This window comes from Pleurodeles waltl, chromosome 2_1 (genome assembly GCF_031143425.1).
Source record: "Pleurodeles waltl isolate 20211129_DDA chromosome 2_1, aPleWal1.hap1.20221129, whole genome shotgun sequence".
Taxonomy (NCBI): Eukaryota; Metazoa; Chordata; class Amphibia; order Caudata; family Salamandridae; genus Pleurodeles; species Pleurodeles waltl.
In genome coordinates this window covers 401,844,018-401,864,397 of record NC_090438.1, presented here as the reverse complement: position 1 = coordinate 401,864,397, position 20,380 = coordinate 401,844,018, and positions in this window count along the sequence as shown.

The following is a 20,380-nucleotide window of genomic DNA, read 5'->3' as shown; positions in this document are numbered from 1 at the left end:
TAGAACGCCAGCGCAGTTACCTCATATCCCCTTGTCCCATTACAGGTCAGGCAGCCGCTATTTCAGGGGGCCACATGGCAATAATAATAACTGCATCACACCTATTTAGGCCTTGCATACACACAGTAACAGGCACATTGCGGATTAATAAATGTGTGCTAATGACATTTTGTGATACCTCAGTGTTGGCTGCTCGCTGTTCTCATCCATAGGGCACGTCCACTGGGGCAGGTGATAAGATGGAGGCATCCTCCGGTGTACAGACCACTGGTGGACCTGTCGACAATGGAAGAGAGACACGTAATAGTCACCTACAGACTTGATCGTGCAACAATCTGTGAACTGTGTGCCCATTTGGAGCCAGACCTGATGTCAGCTATCCGCCATCCCACAGGGATCCCCCCTCTAGTGCAGGTCCTGTCAGTACTCCATTTCCTGGCAAGTGGGTCTTTTCAAACAATAGTGCCCATTACATCAGGGATGTCCCAGCCAATGTTTTCTAACGTGTTGTCCAGAGTGTTGTCTGCCCTTCTGAACACATGCGCAGCTACATCGTTTTCCCTCAGGTGGAGGATTTGCCTACAGTGAAAGGTGACTTCTATGTCCTGAGACATATCCCCAACATCATAGGTGCCATTGTTGGGACACATGTGGCCTTGGTACCCCCCGCAGGAGTGAACAGCTATACAGAAACAGGAAGATCTACCATTCAATGAATGTGCAGGTGGTGTGTTTGGCTGACCAGTACATATCCCATGTGAATGCCAAGTTTCCTGGCTCAGTGCATGACGCTTACATTCTGAGGAATAGCAGCATCCCTTATGTGATGGGGCAACTCCAGAGGCACCGTGTGTGGCTAATTGGTGAGGACAAGGACCCTATACCCTGTGAATAGTTTTCTGGGGCTGGGACTGTCCCTACGGGTTAGTGTGTGTCTCACAGTTGTCCTTCGACATTTGCAGGTGACTCTGGGTACCCCAACCAGTCATGGCTACTGATCCCAGTGAGAAATCCCAGGACAAGGGCAGAGGAACGCTACAATGAGGCACATGGGTAAACTAGGAGGATTATAGAAAGAACCTTCGGCCTCCTGAAGGCCAGGTTCTGGTGCCTCCATATGACAGGTGGTTCTCTCTACTACTCACCAAAGAAGGTGTGCCAGATCATCGTGGCCTGCTGTATGCTGCATAACCTGGCTTTGAGACGACAGGTGCTTTTTCTGCAGGAGGATGGTCCAGCTGGAGGTCTGGTGGCAGCTGTAGAGCCTGTGGACAGTAAAGAAGAGGAGGCAGAAGAAGAGGATATCGACAACAGAAACAACGTTAGCCAGCAATACTTCCAGTGAGACACAGGTAAGAAGATATCACTGCCTCACACATCTCATACTATTGTTTGAACTATCATAAGTCTGTCACTTTCACCCAGTGTATGGACCCTGACTTGTCACTTTGCCTTTCCATTTGGGTCCCACTGTGTGACCTCTGCTATATTTCCTCATGGACTAGAGCTTTGTTACATCGGTATGTTGACAATAACATTGACATTGCTATATTCCATAGTTATTGTAAATACACATTTGTGAAAGCACAGGCTGACTCCAGATTGTTTTGTGATTGATGTGTATTTATTTTTGTGCAAATAAGTGGAGGGATTGTAAAATGGTCAGGGGTGATGGTGGAGGAATGTCCATGGCAGAGTCCAGTCTATTTGTTTCACAGGTGCATTGTCCAAAGGGGCATAGGAAGTGGAGCTAGGGCAGTTTAAGGATGGACAGGGTGACAAAGTGGGACAGAAGGATGACATTCAGGGGGGTCTCAGTTCCTGGCGGGGGTCTTGGCAATATTCTCTGTCTTGTTCCTGGATCTCAGGGACCGTTTGTGGGGTGGCTCTCCATCTACAGGGGATGGGGTGCTGGTGTTGTGGTCCTGTGGCGGTGCCTCCTGTCCACCAGCGCCAGCAGAGGTGGTGGGCTGTTCATCATCCAGGCTAGTGTCATGGCCTCTTGTTGTGCCACAGTGTCCCTCCTGGTGTTGACAAGGTCCTGCAGCACCACTACAATGGTGACCAGGGTGGTATTGATGGACTTCAGTTCCTCCCTGATCCCCAGATAGTGTTCCTCCTGCAGCCGCTGGGTCTCCTGAAAGTTGGCCAGTACCATTGCCATTGTCTCCTGAGAATGATGGTACGCTCCCATGATGTTGGAGAGGGCCTCGTGGAGAGTGGGTTCACTTGGCCTGTCCTCCCCCTGTCACACAGCAGTCCTCCCAGTTCCCCTGTTTTCCTGTGCCTCTGTCCCCTGAACCATGTGCCCACTGCCACTGCCCCCAGGTCCCTGATCTTCTTGGGGTGGTGGGTTTGCCTCGGTTCCCTGTAGTGGTGGACACGCTGCTGCTTGATGTGTCCTGGGGACAGAGGGATGGGCCCACTGGGTGGGTGCTGTGCTGGTGTTTCCTGAGGGGGGAGGCTCTGTGGTGGCTTGTGCCAGTGTCAGGGGAACCAACTGTACCGAGGTCCCAGATGGGCCGGGCTGGTCATCTTGATCCAGTTGTATAGAGCTGCTGTCATCACTGTGGGCCAATTCTGTGGGGGGAGTGGACATGTCTGGAACCTCCTGTTCGGTGACGTTGGGTAGGGGTCCTGCAGGGGTGTGCCATTGTGTGCAATGAATGAGTGACCCTGTACTCCAGTGCTTGCATTCTTGTCTAGGTCTTTGTGTGATATTTGGTTTGGGGTCTGTGTGGGTATCTGTAGTGGACATGCTTTGGTGATGGGTGTCCATGCTTTGGTGTTGCATGCCGGGCTTGGTGTTGGGATGGGTGGTTTGTGATAGTGGGACATATGTGAGGTGTTGGAGTGATGGGGTGAGGGTGAGGGTGGGGGTATGTGATGGCATGCAGGTAGGGTGGGGGTATAATAGTTAGGAGTTGACTTACCAGAGTCCATTCCTCCTGCTACTCTTGCGAGGCCCTTAGGATGCAGTATTGCCAAGACCTGCTCCTCCCATGTTGTTAGTTGTGGGGGAAGAGGTGGGGGTCCACCGCCAGTCCTCTGTACTGCAATCTGGTGTCTTAAGACCAGGGAACGCACCTTCCCCTGTAGATCGTTCCACCTCTTCCTGATGTCATCCCGTGTTCTTGGATGCTGTCCCACTGTGTTGACCCTGTCGATGATTCTGCACCATAGCTCCATCTTCCTAGCAATGGAGGTGTGCTGCGCCTGTTATCCGAATAGCTGTGGCTCTACCCAGATGATTTCCTCCACCATGACCCTGAGATCCGCCTCAGAGAACCTGGGGTGTCGTTGAGGTGCCATGATGTGGTGTGGGTGATGTGTGGGGTGGTGTCTGTTGTGATGTGTGAGGGGATGTGTTTGTGTGTGTTGTCTGAGGTGCGTGGATGTTGTGTGAGTGATGATGTTGTGTGTCTGTGGATGCTAGTGTTGTTTCTGGTGGTGTCTCTCTCTGGCCTTCTTCTTCAATTTTGGTAGTAAGGGTTTGTGGGTGATGTGGGTGTGTGTTTTATATTGGATTGGGTGTGTGGGAGTGGTGTGTGTATCTGGATCAGGTGTGTGTATTTCGAATTGTCCAATGTGGTGTATTTTGGAAATGTGTGTGTATTTTGAGCGCAGTGGTGTGTAACGCCAATGGAATACCGCGGTTGAAAGACCGCTGCGTGGGTCGTGATAGTGTGGGCGTATTCCTTTTGGCGTGACGGTGGAGGTTTTGTTATCGCCAGTTTATCACTGACCTTTGGTGTGGCAGACTTGTGTGGGTGTCTGAATTTTGGCGGATTCCAAAATGTGGGTCATAATAGCTGTAGCGGAATTCTGCCGCCGCAGCGGTGTGTTGGTGGTCTTCTGCACGGCGGTAAGTGGGATTTACCGCCAATGTTGTAATGAGGGCCTAAGTCCTCAAACAGATACATCATTAATGCTGCTTTAAATTCTAACATCTAATTGCATAACAGATATCAATGCAAACAAATGCTATTTAAAAAACATTTCAACAATGTGTGTGTACTAATCATGAGTCACGTGGAGAGAAGAATGTTAAAGGTTTGGAGGAAAATGCACGTTTACAAAGCCTTTTGCAATTCCAAGTGGTTGTCAATGTCCATTTTGTAATTACTTTGGGTGACCTATTGGCGATTGGCTTCCTTGCACAAGACTGACATACATTTTCCAGGAATCGAACTGTTTTAAAGGTGATAGAAGCCCCTTTCAGCACTGCAGCTTTACGGCCCTCTTTTTCTCTTCCTATCGCTAGCATCCGACAGTTACCTATGCTGCAATCCTGTGGGGAGACGGTGGTGACGGTAGAGGCATCCCAGATTACGCTGATTATTTATTCATTAAATGATCACAGAGGATGAAATAAAAGTGCATCTTTAAAGTTATTAACACCAGAGACACTTCTGTCTGTTGTGAGAAAGTCAATACCTGGTGGCATTTCTGGTGCTGGAAATAAACACACCTTTTCCTCTCAAAGAAATGTATTTTTTGAACTTGAGCAAATTGTTTGGTGCTTCTGCGTCCCCCGAGGAACATAACAACCAATCAATCCAGTTTGTCTCCATTACATTAATGGTTTAAGTGTGTGTATCCAGCATTCCAATCTTAATTCACACATGATACATTGCGCACTCCGCAGACCTCTGCTGAAAGATGCAAATTGTCCTGGGCACGCATCAATGGGAGAGCATAGCATTACCGAGTTAGATGGCCATTTATATCACGCTAAACTAGGAACCTTAGCAAAACGACTTAACGCAGTACGAGGAAGACAAATGCTCATTTTGCCCCCAGCCTAATAGAGTTTAAGGGCGTCAGAGCTCTTTATCAGCGAAAAAGCCACCCGTCGTCCCTGTGGCTAAACATAAATAAGGTGAACACCAACAGAAACGTAGCCCTTCTGTGTCTGTATAAATGTATCAGCGATGTGCAGTTCCACTGCTAAACACTGGGTATAGCTCTGCTTCAGGCACATTTTTGGCTCTTGAATAAAAACTAAAAAGAAACAGAAAATACATAACTAGAATAGGAATGCTATATTCTACTGGCGTAAAATAAAAGTAAAACCCAAAGGCGTCTTGTTGATGGTTTATGTTAATAAAAAGAAGACAATATCCAACAGTATATCAGAAATGTTCTTAGATATTGACATAAAGAGCAAACATAATAATTATGTCATATTTTTCGAAGAATATATATAGAGCTAACAGAGGAAAGATATTTAAACCACATCTGCCAATCTATAAACGCTTGACCTTAAAAGAGGAACTGTTTATTCACAAAATAAAAACTATGAATTCAGAATAAATGATGGCAAATTTAGATGTGGCAAGCAAATATCCTCTAATTTCTGGTGAATCTTCTAATTTCAAATGTTGGACTTGAAAACCCCCTGCACCGTCATCCTTTCTCCCCTCCTCTTTTGCTGAATTCATTTTTGTTGACCTTAGGACTCTGTGCGCACTACCACTGCTAACCAGTGCTAAAATGTCTGTGCTCACTCCCTGAAACATGAAGACATTGGCTTATGATTGCATATTTAATTTATTTACAAGTACCTTTAAAAGTGGTGTACCATATTCCCAGGGCTAGTAAATAAAATCCATTATGTTGACCTGCAGCTCCTATTGTGCCACTATGTTAACTGCCCCTTAAAACAAGACCCAGGTTTGTAATTTCAGCCTATATGAAGTGTTAAACTACCAATACGACTTGGCAAAAAAAAAAAAAACTTGCAAGGCCTAAAAACCTCCCTTTTAATATTTATAAATCACCCCCTAAAGTAGTCTCTAAACAGCCCATAGGGCAGAGTGCATTGTATTTAAAAAACTGGGCTTGTACTTTTAGGTTTTACATGTGTTGGTAGTGAAAAGCTCACAAATTCATTTTTCGCTCCTGTGAGGTCTCCCTCTCCCTTAGGTTATCATTGGATCCCTTACTACATTTATTAAGTGGTAACTTTTGTTTGGAAGCAGGCAGATATGTCATGTTTGGTGTCTAAGGAATTGTATTTTAAATCCTCTTTAACAGCAAAGCTGGATTTTAAGTCACAATTCTGGAAATGCCACTTTAATAAAGTTGGCATTTCCTTGTCCTACTCCTAACCATTGGGTACCTCCAGCCTGTTACCTAGGTCCTAGGCATAGTTGGGAGTTGGGCTTTGCCACGCAATAGATGGAAAAGGTATAGCAGGATGGGTCATCCAGGCAGGATGCAGGGGCAGAGCTGTGCACAGCCCTACTTGCACTTCAAAGGCCCTGCTTCAGCTCACACACAAATAACTTCACACTAGCCTATTGTGCCTCCAGACAGTCTGGAGCCAGGGCAGGGTGGCACAAAGTTCCAGAAATGTCTGGGGTAGGAAGACTCCAGTCTTCACAGCTGGCATCAGATATAAAAATAGAACTCTCAGACCCAATCCTCAGTACACGCATGGACCTGTGGGTACGAGAGAAGGACTGCCCTGTTGCCAGACAACTGTCCTGCTGCCCAAGGCCTGCCTATTTGTCTGAGACAAAAGAGTGGACCTCATGAATTCCACTCTACCTGAGTGTATCCAAGGACTAGTTAGCTGTTCTCATGTTCTGAGAAACAGGGACATAGCAAGCTCCAGTGAATTTTTTGCAACTGCCTAGCTGACCTGCTGACCTGGACCAACAACAGGATCTGCCTGAACCCTGCCGACCTCTGCTGGAGTGAGTTCTGTTATCCTAAGAGGTGCTTCCCAGGTCCTAGACCCTTCAGCTGTGGCAAACAGTTGATCTCCTCCTGGATGAGAAGGAGAAATGCTGATGTTTTGGGCTCTTCCTAACCATGAATGGGCTCATATGTGTTATGATTTTGCCACCTGCGTTGACCACCAACATGAAGTTCCAATGTACCTACCTCTGCACACTATAGTGGCCACAGGCCATGACCGCCAACGCAAGAACTGCAGTTCGCGCAGCATCAATAGCTCACTGTGATCACCAACACGAATCACCCACAACAACCATCCCTGACACCCAACAGTGTTCCGATTGGGAGGCCCTGTATCGGCCGGCTCCAGGAGTGCAGGACTGGCTGGTGTTGAGACGGACACCTTGAGTTGAGGACAATGCCTTAGCTGCTACTGCCTGTGCCAATGTTCTGGTGAGGGTAAGGCAGTTGGGGACCAGACGGTGGTGCGTGGCAAGGGCACGAGGTTTGACCACTGAGCTGCGCCTGGTAGTGTGGTACACGGGATTGGGAGTATTCGCTTGTAGCAGGTGCCTCGACAAGTGCGCACTATGGGCAAGGACAGAGCGAACAAGGGAACGCAGCAAACACGGATGGATCAATACACAGCGCAGAATGCAGGAGAGAGTCTGCAAAAAGACCCCCCTAGCCCCTCAGAGAAGGGAGCAGAGCCCACCGGGGAGCAGATCCTGGCTGCTATTGAGTCATTCAGCCGGGCAACACACACTGAGATTGCGGCCATAGCGGTAGATGTCAACCTGCTAAGAGCCGATTTGAGGGTTGGGGCGGAACGATCAGTGGCCACTGAGCAAAAAGTGACTTACATGCAGTCTGATGTAGAGATGCTGAAGGCTTCAGTGGCCATCCTTGATGCTCAAACACGCAAACTGGAAGTGTGTGTCGAGGATGCAGAGGGTAGGGCAAGGCGCTCTAACCTCCGTGTAGTGGGCTTCACAGAGGGAGTAGAGGCGGTGAATGTTGAGGCCTTCCTGGAGGACTGGATCCGTAAATCATTGCCTGCTGCCCCATGGTCGGCTGTGTTTCTGGTGGAGCATGCGCACCAGGCCTTGGCGCCGCTGTCACCGGCGGGAGCCCCTCCGCGTACAATCATAGCCAAGGTCCTTAACTATAGAGACCGTGATGCAATCTTGCAAGAGGTGCGCAAATATGGAGATACCACATTTGAGAATCACACTATCTGTTTTTTCCCTGACTACACCAGGACAGTGCAGCTCCAACGACAGTCATATGCTGGTGTTAAACGTAAGCTAAAAGACCTGGGCTATACTTAAATGTTGTTGTATCCAGCTAAATTGAAGGTTCATCATGTGGGCCGATCATATTTCTTTCAATCTCCTGAAGCAGCGTGGTACTGGTCGGAGCGGAACGATCAGACAAGAATGCCGGAATCACTGTGGGGGGAGAGTGGTGGGAGACTCTGAGGGCCAGAGGAAGTGTGTACTGCTGCGCGCAGAACTACCAGACGCCATCATGCCGGCCGTGGAAGCTGAGTGATTGTGTGCTCGGATGGTACTCTGAGTCTTGAGCAGAGGAGACAGGAGCGTGAGGCGGCTAAACTGTTGGTACAAACTGTCACGTCAAAGACCTCCTTGCGCTCCGGATCCCCCTATGTCACAAGTGGTTTGTCTCCAGAAGGGGAAGCCGTGGTCACCTGAATGATATACTGGACCTTTTGCTATATCAGAATCAAGTACTTTGGTTCGGGGTCGATGCTCGAGGTCTTCCCTCTGTTGGCTCTCCTCTGGCTCTATGGCCCTTTGTTTTCTCCTGTCTACTGCTGCCTTTTAGGCGCTAAGGATGCGGGGTCCGGGTTGGCAGTTGGACTGGGGCCGTGGCAGAGTGGTGAGCCTGTGAACTCCCCCGTTGTTAGTTCACTTGTTCGTTACAGTGTGTGTGCAGGCTGGACGATTGGTGAGTTTTGGGAGTGTTGCAGTGTAGTCCGGACATGGCTTTGGCTATCGAGTGGGAGCAGCGATTGTTCCCCACTTCTGGACACTGGAAGTGATAGCAGGGTACACACACGATTGGGCAGACACTAGTTGTGGGTGATGTTTATCCAGGGTGGGATGGGGGAGTGTTATGTGGTTTCTAGTTGGTGTTGGTATTCTGTTTTTGACAATGTGAGCACTGTGGGCATTCTCCTGCTGAGAAGGTATTGGATCATCAGGTTGCGCATGCACCATGCCAGGGGGTGGTGTTGGGGGGGCTGCATGTGGGTGGGAAGAGGGCGGTCGAGCACTGTTGTGGACCAGGCAGTGTGGAACAAAATATGGCTGGTACCCTGACAAGCATAGTTACATGGAATGTTAGAGGATTGAACTCCTTTGTGAAGCGCTACAGAGTACACACATATCTTAAGCGGCTTGGCGTGCATATTGCACTCCTACAGGAGACTCATTTGATAGAAAGTGAAGCGCAAAAATTTCAGATAAAATGGAGGAGGCAGTTTTATTCGGTGACCTATTCCTCCTACGCTAGGGGGGTCTCTGTTTGGATTGCTCCCGGGACTCACTTCCCGTTAAGAAGCCTAAAAGCGGACGTACAAGGCCGATACATATTCTTACACGGGTTATTAGATAGCCGGGAGTTTTGTCTGTTGAATGTTTATGCCCCTAACACTGATGATGCGGGGTTCTATCATCAGCTCCAACAGGAATTAATATCTTACATAGGGATGCCCATTTTGTGGGCTGGTGACTTTAATCGGAGCTCTAGATACGGACCCACCAAAGATGAACACTAAGGGGGTCATTCCAACCTCGGCGGTAAAAGGCGCTTACCGCCATGCAGAAGACCGCCATAACACCGCCGCGGCTGCGGTAACCGCCACGGTCATTCTGACCCACAACAGGCAAACCGCCAAAATACAGACATCCACAAAAGTCCGCCACACCAAAGGGCAGTGAGAAACTGGTGTAGACCAAACCTCCACCGTCACGCCAACAGAAATACGCCCACACTATCATGACACACGAATCCACGCAGCGGTCTTTCAACCGCGGTATTCCATTGGCGGTACACACCGCCGCGCTCAAAATACACACACTCTTACAAAACACAGCCACATTGGATAATTCGAAATACACACACCTGATACACATACAAACAATACTCCCACACACCCAACACAATATACAACACACACCCACATCACCCACAAACCCCTACTCCTAGAGATTCGTGAACACGCACAGAAATAAGGGACCCGAGCACCCAGACGCGCAATTCACTGTCACCCAGCAATATTACCATGCACTTCAAACTACACACCAATACACATCACCACACTTAGCACCACACAATCCACCCCACACATCACCCAAACCACCCCATGGCACCGCAAAGACACCCCAGGTTTTCTGAGGCTGAACTCAGGGTCATGGTGGAGGAAATTGTACGGGTAGAGCCACAGCTCTTCTGGATACAGGTGCAGCACACCACCATTCCCAGGAAGATGGCGCTATGGAGCAGAATAGTGGACAGGGTCAACGCTGTGGGACAGCACCCAAGAAATCGGGACGACATCAGGAAGCGGTGGAACGACCTACGGGGAAGGTGCGTTCAATGGTATCCAGGCACAACATCGCGGTGCAGCGGACTGGCGGCGGACCCCCACCTCCTCCCCCAGAATTTACAACATGGGAGGAGCAGGCCTTTCGATCCTGCATCCTGAGGGCCTCGCAGGAGTAGGCGGAGGAATGGACTCTGGTAAGTCAAATCTTAACTACTTCATCCCCCCAACCCCACCAGCATGCCAACTCATACCCCCACCCCATCACACCTACTCCTTGCAAATGTCTCACCCTCACAACCCACCCATCCCAACACCAAGCCCTGCATGCGACCACAAAGCATGGACACCCATCACCTAAGCATGCCCACTGCACATACCCATCCCCCCCCCCAAACCACCATCACAAAAGCCCCTACACAGGAATGCAAGCACAGGGGTACACGGGCACCCACCCATTGCACGCTATGGCACACACAGAAGCAATAATCATACTTTTATACCCCTGCAGGACCCGAACGCCACGTCACCGCGCAGGAGGGTCCACAAATGTCCACTCCACCCCCAGAAGAGGCCCACAGTGATGACAGCACCTCTGTCTCCCTGGATCTAGATAACCAGCCCGGCCCATCGGGGACCTCTGGACAGTCGGTTCCCCTCAGACAGCCACAGGCCACAGCAGACCTTCCCCTCTCTGGGAACACTAGCACAGCACCCACCCAGCGGGCCCATATCTCTGTCCCCAGGACACGTCAATCAGCGGTGTGTCCACCACTGCAGGGCACCCAAGTTAACCCACCACCCCAACAACAACAGGGACCTGGGGGCAGTGGTAGTGGGCACACGGTCCAGGGGACAGAGGCACAGGGAAACAGGGGAACTGGGAGGGCTGCTGTGCGACAGGGGGGGACAGGCCCAGGGAACCCACCCTCCACGAGGCCCTCTCCTCCATCATGGGAGCATACCACCACTCCCAGGAGACGATGGTGACGGTCCTGGCCAGGTTTCAGAAGATCCAGCTTCTGTAGGAGCAACAGTATATGGGGTTCAGGGAAGAACTAAGAAACATCAGTACCGCCATGGGCACCATCGTAGTGGCTCTGAATCAGGTAGTCACCACATTGCGGGACACTGCGGCACCACAAAGGGCCCCTGACACTAGCATGGACCAAGAACTGCCTACCACCTCCGCCGGCGCTAGTGGACAGGAGGCCCCGACACAAGACCAACAGGCCACCAGAACCCCAGCCCCTGCAGAAGGAGAACCACCCCGCAAGCGGGCCCTGAGATCCAGGAAGAAGACAGAGTAAGATGCCAAGACCCCCGCCAGCAAAGGATACCTCCCTGATTGTCATCCCACTGTCCCACATTGACACCCTGTCCAACCTTACACTGCCCCTGCTCCACTTTCCACAGGCATCTGGACAATGCACCTGTGATACTGATAGTCTGGACTCTGCCATGGACAATCCTCCACCATCACACCTCAACGATTTGCAACCACCCACCAATTTAGAGCACTGTAATAAACACACTTATTGCATAAAACAATCTGGAGTCTGGCTGTGATTTTGAACAAATGTATTAGACATTACCGTGCCAAATGGCATATTCACATTGTGATGCCAACATACCAATGTCACACAGCTGTAGTCCATGGGGAAATAAAGCAGATGTCACGCAGTGGGGCCCACATCTCTGAAATCGGAAGGGAAAGTCACAACTCAGTTACCATACACTGGGGGAAAAGGTCAGACAGTAGAGAGGTAGTAGGGGTTAAGTATATGTAATATGCCGGTGTGGATTCTTACCTGTGTGTCATTGAAAATACTGCTGTATTACAGTGTTCCTGTTCTCTATGTCGTCCTCTTCGCCTTCCTCCTCTTCACTCTCCACAGGCTCCACAGCTGCTACAACACTACCATCTGGACCATCCTCCTGCAGAAAAGGCACCTGGTGTCGCAAAGCCAGGTTGTGAAGCATACAGCAGGCCACGATGATCTGGCACACCTTCTTTGGTGAGTACATTAGGGATACACCAGTCATATGGAGGCACCTAAACCTGGCCTTCAGGAGGCCGAAGGTCCGCTCGATCACCCTCCTAGTTCTCCCATGGGCCTCATTGTACCGTTCCTCTGCCCTTGTCCTGGGATTCCTCACTGGGGTCAGTAGCTATGACAGGTTGGGGTAACCAGAGTCTCCTAATAGCCACACACAGTGCCTCTGGAGTTGACCCATCACGTAAGGGATGCTACTATTCCGCATGATGTACGCGTCATGCACTGACCCAGGGAACTTGGCATTAACATGGGAGATGTACTGGTCAGCCAAACAGACCATCTGGACATTCATGGAATGATAACTCTTCCTGTTCCTGTACACCTGTTCACTCCTGCTGGGGGGGACCAAAGCAACATGTGTCCCATCAATGGCACCAATGATGTTGGGTATATGTCCAAGGGCATAGAAATCAGCCTTCACTGTAGCCAAATCCCCCACCTCAGGGAAGACGATGTAGCTCCGCATGTGTTTGAGCAGGGCAGACAACACTCTGGACAACACCTTGGAAAACATGGGCTGGGACATCCCTGATGATATGGCCACTGTTGTTTGAAATGACCCACTTGCTAGGAAATGGAGCACTGACAGCACCTGCACTAGAGGGGGGATCCCTGTGGGTTGGCGGATTGGTGACATGAGGTCTGGCTCCAGCTGGGCACACAGTTCCTGTATAGTGGCTCGGTCAAGCCTGTATGTCAGTATGACATGTCTTTCCTCCATTGTCGACAGGTCCACCAGCGGTTTGTACACGGGAAGATTTCTCCATCTCCTCGCATGTCCCAGCGGACGGTGCCTATGAAGGACAACAGCGAGCACAGAGTCAATCAACCCACAGGTACGTAACCACAGCTTGCACATAACACGATTCCCAATGCATTGAATGAGTGTCGATGCAAGGCCTAGGTATGTGTGACGCAGTAGAAAATAAGGCATGTGGGCCCTTGAAATGGCGGCTGCCTGACCTGTGAAGTGCGACAATGGGATATGAGGTCAATGCGCTGGCGTGGGACACCGTGGCGGTAGGCGGTCGAAGACCGCAGCGCAAAGCTGCATTGGTTAACATTGAACCCTATGGGTCTCAGGAGCCAATGACGATGTGCGCCGGCGGTCGCGGTACGCACCGCCGCGGTACGCACCGCCGCGGGCGTGACCGCCATTTTCTATCTGCTTAATCACTTGATACCTGATCTTCCACAGGAGAGGACCTACACTGCAAGTGCTGCTGTGACCACTGTCTGGAAGAGACAATGGCTCATGCGACTGGGGAAAGGGCCCCTGCCTTCACTGCTCAGGAGTTGGAGAAACTCGTGGATGGGGTCCTCCCCCAGTATGCGCTACTCTACGGTCCTCCAGACCAACAGGTAAGTACACTGGAACCATGCTTTGTGGCCAATGACTGTGTTGAGTCGGGTGGATGAAAGATGGTGGTGAGGGGAGCGATTGAGGCATGCATCAAACGACAGATGAGAGCATGTGCCACATGGCAAGGGTGGGGATGGGGGGCCACTCACATCGAGCATGCAGAAGGTGATGATTATTCTTCTCTCCCTGTACATGTCACATAGGTAAGCACCCACCAGAAAATCGGTATTTGGCGTGCCATCGCCAAGGACATCCGGACCCTGGGGGTCTACCACAGACGGGGCACCCACTGCAGGAAGAGATGGGAGGACATCCGACGCTGGAGCAGGAAGACGGCGGAGGCTCAGCTGGGGATGGCCTCCCAACGTGGGAGGGGTGCCAGTCGTACTTTGACCCCCCTGATGTCCCGGATCCTGGCGGTGGCCTACCCCGAGTTGGATGGGCGCGTGAGGACATCACAGCAGACACAAGGGGGTGAGTACACTCAAATCCTGGTGACTTTGCGTGCAGTGGAGGTGTCTGGGTGGGGGAGGAGGGCTGTGGGTATCCCTAGGCCAGGGCGATATCTGTAGACTAGGCCCCTCCGTAAGGCATGGCCCTGTGCCCCCGCCCCCCACCTCTGTAGGGTGCCAAGTACAGCTATTCATTGCCCTGTGCCATCTATGTGAGCAGAGGTCGTCCATAGGCTTGTAGGCCATGTCCCACGGATTGCGTAGTCGACCCCAAGTGCGCGGCGTAGTGCAGGGGGCTTCTGTGTCTGTCCTGTCCGCCAACGGTGTCGCCAATGCATGCACTCAACATTTCTTTATTTTTCCCCACCCCCCTTTTTTGTTGTCTTCCTGTTCATTTGTGCATTAGCATCATCAGGTGGAGGAGAAGTGGCATCGGAGCACGAGGGAGCTGCATCTCACAAGGCCATGGCGGGCCATGCAACTGACTCGGAATTCACCAGTGAGACGGAGGGCGAGGGGAGCTCCACAGCGGGGACTCGTGCGGATGTCAGTGACAGCGACTTGTCCTCTGAAGGGAGCTCCCTTGTGGTGGCGGCAACATCCGTGCCCCCCGCAACAACAGGTACAGCCGCCACCATGCGCACCAGCACCGCCCTCCCAGCAGCCCCTCTGCGTTTGCCCCGTGCCCGCTCACCCAGGAAGGTGGGCATCTCCTTCGCCCCAGGCACCTCAGGCCCTGCCCCTGTCACCCCTGCTGCCCTCAGTGAGGAGGTCATTGACCTCCTGAGGATGCTCATTGTTGGGCAGTCTACCCTTTTGAATGCCATCCAGGGTGTAGAAAGGGAGGTGCACCAGAGTAATGCATACCTGGAGGGCATTCATTCGGGTCAGGCTGCCCATCAGCGATCGTTCAACACTCTGGCCTCAGCACTGATGGCAGCAATTGTCCCAGTCTCTAGCCTCCCCCCTCCAACTTCCTCCACCCATACCCAATCCCCTGTACCTCTGCCTATCCCAGACACACCATCAGACCAGCCTGCACACACCTCAACACCCAAGGGAAGCTCATCCAGACATAAGCACCACACATCACACAGGCATTCACACAAGCAACATCCACATGCAGACATACCAACACCCACTGCCTCCACTGTGTCCCCCTCCTCCTCGTCTCCCTCCCTGTCACTTCTCCACTCACACCTCGATGCACAACATCTTCAGCCACTACGCCCATCACCAGCACACCCACCAGAACCCCCCGCACACGTGCAGTTACCACCCCCACTACCATTCACACGTCCCCTGTGTCCTCTCCCAGTGTGTCTGTCACCCCCTCTTCCAAGCTACACAAACGCAGGCAGCCACCCACCCAACAGCCATCCACCTCACGACAGCCTCCAGCCCAAGCACCTACACCCAAAGACACCAGACTTCAAACTCCTACAACCACAACCTCTTCCTCCACTCCCATACCTACTACACCTACCCGTCCCTCTCTTCCTAAACTTATTTTCCTTTCCAAACTTGACCTCTTTCCAACAACTCCCCCACCCCGTCCATCTAAAAAGACTCCAGTCAGCACCTCAGCCACCACAAAAGCGGGCCCTGTGAAGACAGTCTGCCATGGACTGTGGAGTCCCCCACCCTCAAGGGCAGCCAGCTCAGTAGGGAGCCAATGCACGGGCAGCCCACCGCCGCAAAAACATGCGAAGATTGTCAGTGCCCGGCGCTAGAGGCCTAAAACACCTGGGACCAAAATCCCTACCATGGCTCCGGCAGGGAGTGTGGTGCCACCTGGCACACCGCCAAAGGTGGGGAAGGGCCACAGGCGACCAGGGAAGGCTGGGAAGGGCAGCATACCCGACAAGACCGCCAGCAGCCCAGCTGAGCAGGAGGGCCCCGCATGCCCCATCCCAGGTGGGCAGGAGGACACCAACAGGCATGGTACTGCAGCCCAGGAGGGCCCCACCAGGCCCATCCCAGGTGGGCAGGAAGGCGCAGCCAGCCACAGGTCAGGTGGCGAATGATCTCCACGCCATGGGCTGATCCGCTGAACTGGGCACTCATCCGAAGCACCGCTGAACTCGGCCCTTCATCTCAAGCACCGCTGAACTGGGCCCTTCATCTCAAGCACCGCTCCGCTGGGCACCGCCATCTCAAGCACCGCTGAACTGGGCCCTTCATCTCAAGCACCGCTGAACTGGGCCCTTCATCTCAAGCACAGCTCTGCTGGGCCCTTCATCTCAAGCACTGCTCTGCTGGGCCCTTCATCTCAAGCACCGCTCCGCTGGGCACCGCCGTCTCAAGCACCGCTCCGCTGGGCACCGCCGTCTTAAGCACCGCTCCGCTGGGCCCTTCATCTCAAGCACTGCTCCGCTGGGCCCGTCATCTCAAGCACCGCTCCGCTGGGCACCGCCGTCTCAAGCACCGCTGAACTGGGCCCTTCATCTCAAGCACCGCTCCGCTGGGCCCTTCATCTCAAGCACTGCTCCGCTGGGCACCGCCGTCTCAAGCACCGCTGAACTGGGCCCTTCATCTCAAGCACCACTCCGCTGGGCCCTTCATCTCAAGCACCGCTCCGCTGGGCACCGCCGTCTCAAGCACCGCTAAACTGGGCCCTCTCAAGCACAGCTCCGCTGGGCACCGCCGACTCAAGCACCGCTGAACTGGGCCCTTCATCTCAAGCACCACTCCGCTGGGCCCTTCATCTCAAGCACCGCTCCGCTGGGCACCGCCGTCTCAAGCACCTCTGAACTGGGCCCTTCATCTCAAGCACCGCTCCGCTGGGCACCGCCGTCTCAAGCACCGCTCCGCTGGGCCCTTCATCTCAAGCACCGCTCCGCTGGGCACCGCCGTCTCAAGCACCGCTGAACTGGGCCCTTCATCTCAAGCACCGCTCCGCTGGGCACCGCCATCTCAAGCACAGCTCCGCTGGGCCCTTCATCTCAAGTACCGCTCCGCTGGGCACCGCCGTCTCAAGCACCGCTGAACTGGGCCCTTCATCTCAAGCACCGCTGAACTGGGCCCTTCATCTCAAGCACAGCTGAACTGGGCACCGCCGTCTCAAGCACCGCTGAACTGGGCCCTTCATCTCAAGCACCGCTGAACTGGGCCCTTCAACTCAAGCACCGCTCCGCTGGGCCCTTCATCTGAAGCACTGCTCCGCTGGGCCCTTCATCTCAAGCACCGCTCCGCTGGGCCCTTCATCTCAAGCACCGCTCCGCTAGGCACCGCTGTCTCAAGCACTGCTGCGCTGGGCCCTTCATCTCAAGCACCGCTCTGCTGGGCCCTTCATCTCAAGCACCGCTCCGCTGGGCACCGCCGTCTCAAGCACCGCTAAACTGGGCCCTTCATCTCAAGCACCGCTCCGCTGGGCACCGCCGTCTCAAGCACAGCTGAACTGGGCCCTTCATCTCAAGCACCGCTCCGCTGGGCACCGCCGTCTGAAGCACCGCTCCGCTGGGCCCTTCATCTCAAGCACCGCTCCGCTGGGCACCGCCGTCTCAAGCACCGCTGAACTGGGCCCTTCATTTCAAGCACCGCTGAACTGGGCCCTTCATCTCAAGCACCGCTCCGCTGGGCACTGCCGTCTCAAGCACCGCTGAACTGGGCCCTTCATCTCAAGCACCGCTGAACTGGGCCCTTCATCTCAAGCACCGCTCCGCTGGGCCCTTCATCTCAAGCACTGCTCCGCTGGGCCCTTCATCTCAAGCACCGCTCCGCTGGGCCCTTCATCTCAAGCACCACTCCGCTGGGCACCGCCGTCTCAAGCACCGCTGCGCTGGGCCCTTCATCTCAAACACCGCTCCGCTGGGCACCGCCGTCTCAAGCACTGCTGCGCTGGGCCCTTCATCTCAAGCACCGCTGGGCCATTGGCGGAAGGGGCAGGCCCGCATCTGTGTCAGGCAGGGCTGCACGAAGCACTCTGGGCACTAGTCCCCCTCCAGTACCAGTGGAGACTGATATTGACTTGAGAGACTGTGGCTTTGCACTCCCCAGGATGGAACAGTGGGCAACCCACCCACTGTAGAGACTTGTGAGACTGTGGCTTTGCACTCCCTAGGATGGTACAGTGGGCAAGCCACCCACTGTAGAGACTTGTGAGACTGTGGCTTTGCAGTCCCCAGGATGGAACAGTGGGCAAGCCACCCACTGTAGAGACTTGAGAGACTGTGGCTTTGCACTCCCCAGGATGGAACAGTGGGCAAGCCACCCACTGTAGAGAGACTTGAGAGACTGTGGCTTTGCACTCCCCAGGATGGCACAGTGGGCAAGCCACCCACTGTAGAGACTTGAGAGACTGTGGCTTTGCACTCCCCAGGATGGAACAGTAGCCATGGAGGCCCCTCGTGGATCTGGCGTCGTGGACTCATCTGGCTGAGGTGCCCCCCCTTCCCTTCCCCCTGAGGTGCCTGTAGTTTTGGTATCTGATGCCCCTGCAGTGTTCTCTCCATTGGAGTCAGGTATCCTGTGTGGGCTTTGCCCATGTGATTTGGGCCCAGTGGTCCACGGACAATGCCTGATACACATATCGGACTGGACAATTTATGTATAGAAAGTTTTAGATGTGTGATATATTTTAAAGCCAGTCATACAATATATTCCAATGTTTATAATCATTTCCTTTTGTCTTTGACTTCTTCCGGGGGGTTTGGAGGGGTAGCTGTGATGTGTTGCTATGCATTGATGTGTGTGTTGTAGTGGGTGAGGGTGAGGGTGGGTGTGTCGCATATGTGTGTCTCCGTAATTTTTTGCCTCCCCCCTCCCCTGTGTCGTAGGTGCAGTACTCACCGTTGTCTTCTGCGCCGGCGTTCGTGCTCCTGGTAGAGGAGCAGGAAGACAATCACTGGGAGGATGTGGAGTTCTGGTTCCATGCTTTCCAGATTCCTCGTGAGGTGTATGGAGGTGAGCGTTTTCCGTTTGAAATGGCTGTTTCCCCGGAAAAGGTGGCGGATTGGTAGGTTGTGATAGGGTGGGCGGTACATTGTCTCCCACCTGTCTGTTGGTGGTGACCGCCACACTGTTTGTTTGTCCCGCCGCGGCGGGCGGTGTGCTGAAGTGGCGGTCTCTGTTGGCGGTTTCTTCCAGGGTCGGAATTCCATTTTTTTTTGCGCCAGCCTGTTAGCGGTTTGGCCGCCACTTTAACACCGACCGCCAGGGTTGGAATGACCACCTAAGTCACAAATGACTGCCAAATTGCGGATGGTTATGTGGAATTTACACTTTGTGGATGTGTGGAGGGAGATGTATCCTACCTCTAGAATATTTTCGTGTTACACCCCCACCCATGGGGCTTAGAGCCCCCTGGATCGATTCCTCCTTGCCAAAGACGGATCGCTTGAAGTCGGCCATGTTGCTTATCAGGTCCGGTTCTTATTGGACCAGGCCCCTCTCCTTTTGGAATGTGAAACACACCTACCCAAGCCTGAAATACCCCTGTGGCATCTGCGGTTAGACCTACTGAGTGATCCCGAATATAAACAAGACCTCCAGGGTGTGCTGAATGGTTATTTTAGTACAAAGTGGGGTACAGCTATGGCCCGAGGCATCGAATGGGAGGCATTGAAAGTAGTTATCAGAGGGGAAAGCCTCTGTAAAATGTATGGTATTAGGAAGCGCTTGGACCGGGAGCTCACACAACAGGAAGACGTATTGACAGCCTTACAGCACCAAATAGATAATGGCGATGAGTCGGAATCGGCTTGCCTTGAGGTGCGTGCCAGAATTGTAGACCTCTGGGATATACTGGATAATTATGTCCGCCGGAATTATAGGCAGCGGCTGTATGGGGAGGGGGACCGTTCGGGCATATGTTGGCTTGGCTCCTCCAGCGGAACGTCCCATTCCTATCATCCAGATGCTCCGTGGTCCTTCTGGAGAAAAGATTTTGGGACAGCTGCGGGTGAATTCGCACCTGCGGGAGCACCTGCAGGCTATTTATGCCATACCATGTGGTGTAGGCGTGACCCGGATACAGTAGAACTTGGATGGCCTGTGCGGATGCCTCACCTTACAGAGGCCCAGTTGGAAGAGTTGGAGGGGGAGGTGCCCCGTCTTTCTATCGTGGGTGCATCTTTTATATACAGCACCTCGGGCAAGAGTGCGTACGGGATCAATAGTGTTGGAGTTCTTTACTATCGAACGAGGCACACAGCAGGGATATCCCTTGTCGCCACTGCTTTTCACTTTGGCTATGGAGCCTCTGGCCATACAACTACGGTCTGGGTTGGATGGGTGGGGCATCTGA